We start from the raw sequence: 6,397 nt of genomic DNA, 5'->3' as shown, positions 1-6,397 counted from the left end.
CAGCCTAATAGTTTTGGTCTCTTTCTCATAAAATTTGTGGTCTTCTGGTAAATCATTGAGGACTGAAGTCATATATATATATATATATATATATATATATATATATATATATATATATATATATATATATATATATATATATATATATATATATATATATATATATATATATATATATACATATATATATATACATGACTTTCAGACTTCATATTGTTCATAAAATGCATACTAACACAAATCCTGTTACTCTACCAGCTTTCTAAGTTTATAACAGCAACATTTTAAATTATGTTCCTATTTTTGGGCCTTTGTCCTCCCATTATGCTAGTCTTTGACCAGATTTCTTGCGCTAAGAGTTTGAGAGGTATGATACTGCAGAATTTAGAAAGTACCAATTTATTATATTTTAAATAAAAAAGTATTGTTTTGAAGTTGCATTAAACACTAAGTGATGTAGTTATCAAAGAGGAATGCTACAAACAGCAAGGGCCTCCTCCACACCCATGCTACTTTAAGTCTGGGATAACCGTACCACAGAATAAATTTAATTCCCCAAGATACTACACTATTGATGCTGGTATACATATCTTATCAGCCAAATGTTTGCCATCACGTTTCCATATTGATCACAGCTGTTTCACTACATATATTTGTTATTATTTGTGCTGCTTAATAAAACAAGACATTTAACAGTACATCACATTCCACTGTGAAACTTTTTACAATATTTTTAAGTTTGCATTATAAGCACACGTTGCTGTACTCTTAAAGAACAATACTGCTACAGCTTCTACATATATAATGAGTACAATGCTACTGCTTTACAATTTACTTATTTTATACATTCCAGAAACATAACAGAAGGTCACCAAAGCAATGGATGAGGGTGAAGTCGTTCACACTGCCTACTTTGACCTGACCAAGGCATTTGACACAATACCCCACATGCACATTACTGACAAACTCAAGAGGTTAGGTACAAACCCTAATGTCACCCAGTGGATAGCCAACTGCCTCACAGACAGGACCCAGGAAGTTAGAATTGGGGAGTCTACCTCTAAAAAGAGGCCAGTCACAAGTGGAGTCCCTCAGGGTTCAGCCCTTGGACTGCTCCTTTTTGGCATTTACTTCTCAGAAGCCAAGGCCAATGTCAGTGGTCCCTGGCTGACTAAATTTGCAGATGATTGCAAATTAGAAGCTGTCATTGAATCTCACACTGACACAAATGTTCTCCAGGTGGGGCGGACACAGACAAACAACTGGTGTCAGAGCCATCGAATAAAACTTAATGCTAAGAAATGCATAATAGTATCCTTTGGGAAGTCATCCATCCCTGGTAACTATCATATTGACAATACACCCCTTAGCATTCACCCAGAAGTCAGGGACTTAAGGACACACACAGATAGTAATCTAGCATTTGACCATCACATGTCTACAGTGGTGAAGAAATCATTCTATGTTGTGCAACTTATAAACAAAGGTATGGCATCTAAGACCATGGAAGTCATTGTTCCACTGTATTCAGCATTCATCACACCTACCATTGACTACAATGCCACCTTTGGTATGTACCTAACCAGGCATATCCAACAACTGGAACATCCACAGAGGTTCCTCACTAAAAGAATACAGGGCATAAGTAAAATGTCCTATCTAGACCGCTTCAAGGCCCTATTCCCTGTATTCCATCTCCTATAGGCTTTTGAGGGGAGATCTGTGCCTGGCATACTGGACATTGTCAGACCCCACTCTGATGGACCTCCTGTATATCCACAAAACAAACAGCACCAGAGTTACCAATTCTAAAGACTTAACCCTTTTTTGTGATATAAATAGGACCTGCTGGAGAGATAGGTATGTATCACAGAGACTACCCTGTCTATGGAACAGGCTCCCCATCCATGTGAAGCAGAGTTCCTCTCTAACCCGATTCAAGTTCAACTTGGACAATTGGATGGGAAACTGGAAATTTTAGGTTCTGTAGTGTAGTGGTTATCACGTCTGCTTAATCAGGAGACGGTCCTGGGTTCAATCCCCAGTGGAACCATTATGCTAGTGCAAGATAAGAAAATTGGGTTAGGCATGATGAAGAATAACAGATTCGATTCCAGTAACTAAATTCATGGCCTGAGATACCTTTAACAGGGGTCCAGTGAAGTAAATAGTGTGGGAAGAAATAGCCAGGGAACTGTTATGGCTAGGCTTGTAAAGGCCCGAGGGCTGATGGCCTAGTACCAACCTATGAACCTATAAATTCATCCCTGGTTTGGCACCTATGTCTCTAATGCAAACAGGTAACCTCTAAATGGTTCATCTCCCAGGCCCATGCTTACACTTATCAAGGGTATCAGAACTTGTCAGAGATTTGGGATGTATGGCTAGGCTTAAAATGGCCCTTGTGGTCGTTAGCCTAATAAACCTATAAACCTATTTCCCGTACTGTTTTATTCAGTCATTCTCAGATATTTAATTTAACCAATTCAGTGTTGTGAGGGAGCAGGAGCCCCTCGTAGCAAGTGGTGGTACAAGGTAGACAAACAAATCATGGGTACAGTGCCAGTCTATAAGAGGGTGCACATGCACACGCACACACACACGCATACGCACACATGCACACACAAATACATGTGTCGTATTATACATACTCACAGACAGTTTGAACAATTGTCAATTCACCAGTGACCTGCCTTTTGGCGACAGTTAGAGGTATGAGTCAGTGCCCAGAATCACCAGTTTCCAGATTTATTTACAAAACCTACTAATGCATATTGGTATTTGCATAACTACAAGAGCAGAAGATTTCTGAATTAGATTTATTTTATCCACTGATCAGATTGACCTGATACCCACATATTGACAACAGTGGCTTGTTATACCAATGATTGTTATGACAGACTTTAGTTTCATATTAAGATTAACACATTGCACATTTCTTTCACATATGTTACAGTTAACTGATGTATGTTATTTTAATGAATTACTGTAAGGGTACAGCTAATGTGACATCAATGTGTATATGCTAGAAGTGTGGTAGGGCAGAAAGTAGAATTCAATGTGTTTTACATGCCTATTCCCTACTACTTCCCTTAAGATTTTTTGTTAATTCTGTAAAGGGACTTTAACTGGTGCTTCTGTGTGAATGTATATTACCAGAGTTAATGTTAAATTGGGGAACATTTTCACAATTATTTGAATTTTGGTATCCCATAATTCCATTTGGAGTGGGCAGAGTTACATTATTATACATGCACATTTTATGTTGATTAGTGTCCAGATTTTTGGACAGTTGTACCCACTTTTCATGGGCCTTTGTCCAGATTTTTGATGTCTCCAGATTGAGAGGTATGATTTATAATAGATCATTAGAATTAGTCTGGAGAATAATTTACTTCATTTTTTTTAGCGCTGCAAGGAGGTTAAAGCTAATGATGCCCAGACCCCTGCCCTGGTACTGTGGGACTCTCACCCACAAAACATCTCCTAGCATTAGAACAATTCTAGCCTGCTAGAGATCATACCCTTACCTTGTCATATAATAAATGGCAGTGGATCTCCATACCGCTGTCAATTAGAATCAAACTCACCACTCACTGGTTTGACACCCAATGCCCCAACTCACTGCACCAAGCAGGACTCTTCAGGTAGATCCATGATCAACCAACTTTTGTCTTGACAATTTTTGTTATATTCTATTTAAAATTATTTTCAGATTTTAATTTTTAGTTGCTGAAAACTGACAAAATGTGATAGGTTTTTACATGTCTTGTGCTGCTGGCTGTGTATGGTTTAGTTTAATTATTATTTAATTATTCTGCCTGACTTACAAAGCCATGTCCAACTCAGAATTGATGAATATGCTCCGCCTAAAGAAATCCAAGTCACTGCAAGCCACATGCTCTAGTGAGCTAAACCTCACCACAACAATAAATAGAACATGCTGGAGGGATAGATTCCTGTCACAGAGACTCCCCATGCTTTGGAACAAAATTCCAAATTACATCAAGCACAGCCCCTCACTAACACTCTTCAAGAGAAACCATGACGAGTGGATGGGTAACAAAAAATAAACCCCTGGGATCACTTCATTGTCTCTGCTTGACAGAGAATCAGTTAATTAATCAATGGGGTGGCGAAAGCCGACACACTCTGGCTAGGCTTATAAATGCCCTCGGGCAGATAGCCTAGTACCCATCTATGAACCTATTATTTGTGACTCTCTAGCTATAAAGACTAGTCATCTTCTTATCCTTTCATCTGCTCCCATTTGCGGTCACCACAGCAGATCATCAGTCCGCAGAACAAGTGACAGTAGAGTTTTACAGTATCGAGTTGCCAGCCCGTCACCCAGCCTTCCTCAGAAGGCACATACATGCACACACTCACACCTACAGCCAATTTAGAATGTCCAATCCACTTGTAGTGTGTCTTGGGAATGTGAGAGGAAACAGAAGCACCTGAAGGAAACCCATGTAAACACAAGGAGGACATGCATACTCTGCGCAGAAGGCACCACAGCAGAAAATGGAACCGGAGAGCCTCTTACTGTGAGGTGATAATGCTAACTGCTACACCACTTTGCTGCCCAGCTATAAAGACTAGTCTGCTAGAGTTTTTCAACTGTTAAATGTTATTCATCATCATTGTAACATTGTGTATACAACTTTAATAATACACTTTATGCATGTGCTTACTTGTGTGAGTAAATCTCAGTATTATAATTGATAAACTATATGTATGTAACAGTAACACATTAGTTAGTAACTAGTAATAGTAATATATTACTTTATTAGAAAAGTAATAAGTAATAGTAATATATTACTTTCACTGAAAAGTAACTAGTAATCGTAACTTATTACTTTTATAAGTAATTAGCGCAACACTGTTCCTGTCAGACACAACAAGCTACAGGCAGCTTGGGATGGACACTTCAAAGTGGTAAGGAAGGTCAGTGCTGTTAACTACATGGTAGAACTGCTAGGCAGGAAGTAGGGGCACAGATTGTACCATGTTAACATCAAGAAAACTTACCAAGATAGGGAGGCCCTGGTGCTAAGTATTTGTAGTAAGAGACAGGAGGAGTCTGATGTAGATCTATGGCTACAGGGAGCCAGCCAGCAAAATCCTAAATTACTATGGTGGAGACTAGTGTTGCAGGCATATGATAGGACAGAGCATCACTATACTGGGGTTAGCAATGCTGAGGCAGCTGGAATCTCAAGACGGAGAATGGGGTAAGGTATTCCCAGATAGGATCATCCCTCTCAGGCAAGGTTTCTCAAGGGTCACTTGAAAAGCTAGCTTGAGTCTTCAAGGGGGGAGAAATGTCACGAAAAAGGATACTGTCAGCCCAGCTATCTGGAATTTTGTAAATAATTATATGTCATTTGAGAATATCAGCATTATTTATATAGAATTGTGACAAAGAGAGGTACTGCCAGCACAGTTGGTCTGGAATTTTATAAATGGTTATGTGTCATTTGTGAATGTCAGCATGCTCCATGTAAGATACTTGTTTTACAACCTTATCAGAACTGTATGTTATGTGTATATCAAACTAGATTTGTACAGAAATGTGTGTTGAAAAGTACTGAACTTAAAGATATATCCATAGTGTACCCTACTGAAAAAGAACAGAAATGTATATACACTATTGCAACTGTTTAAATGTATATATTTTAACAGGGAAAACTGGAACACAGGAGGTTAACTTGCAAAACTTCAGAAAAATTGTTGAAATTAAATTACTTTATGGCTGGGTCATAAAAAGATGTTATCGTTCAGTTTCAGTGCAGTAACAGACACAATGTCTATACTAGGGAACTTTTCTCTGTTGTGAAATAATTACTAGTTTTGAAATGTGTAGGAAGGTAATTGTTTTATGACTTCCAGGATCTGCCTAGGTCTGAGGGAAAAGCCCTTGCATATGTATTTTCACAGAAGATGCTTAATGCTACCAGTTGCATCAATGGTTGTTTTTCACCTGGGATAGAATTAGATAACAAGAAATGATGTCATTCTACAAGCTATCGCAGCAGTAATATTTGGGATATTAATTTGGGAAGTCTCTGAGAGAGAGAGAGAGAGAGAGAGAGAGAGAGAGTATTCTGCATTTGTCTTTGACCTGACAACATCAAGATTCACTAACCACATCTGTCTTGATTGCTCTGAAAAAAGTATACTAGGTACAGTATAATTCTCATGGATATTGCCAGGAATATAGCAAAGCTTAATTTAGATGTTTTTCTTTATTTATTGGAGACTGTGCTGTAATGTTGATTTAAACATTTCCTGTGATTTTGAACTATGATATCACTGTAAATATATACTGAGTATTTTTTTGTTCTTTTATTATTTATTATTAAATATATTTAAAAATGTCATTGTGGCTGAT

The 6,397-nt window shown here is 38.0% G+C and overlaps 1 non-coding gene across 1 annotated transcript; it reads left to right on the top strand.

The window, feature by feature from the left end:
- Window positions 1-1,980: 1,980 nt before the first annotated feature.
- On the top strand, window positions 1,981-2,053 carry TRNAI-AAU. The gene has a single exon. It is a non-coding gene; the product is annotated as a tRNA-Ile (tRNA).
- The last annotated feature ends 4,344 nt before the right edge of the window (window positions 2,054-6,397 follow it).

This window comes from Protopterus annectens, chromosome 1.part2, assembly GCF_019279795.1.
Source record: "Protopterus annectens isolate FY-2018-M chromosome 1.part2, PAN1.0, whole genome shotgun sequence".
NCBI classification, from domain to species: Eukaryota; Metazoa; Chordata; order Ceratodontiformes; family Protopteridae; genus Protopterus; species Protopterus annectens.
Note: the sequence above shows the minus strand (reverse complement) of the source record. Positions and strands in the feature narration are given on the sequence as shown.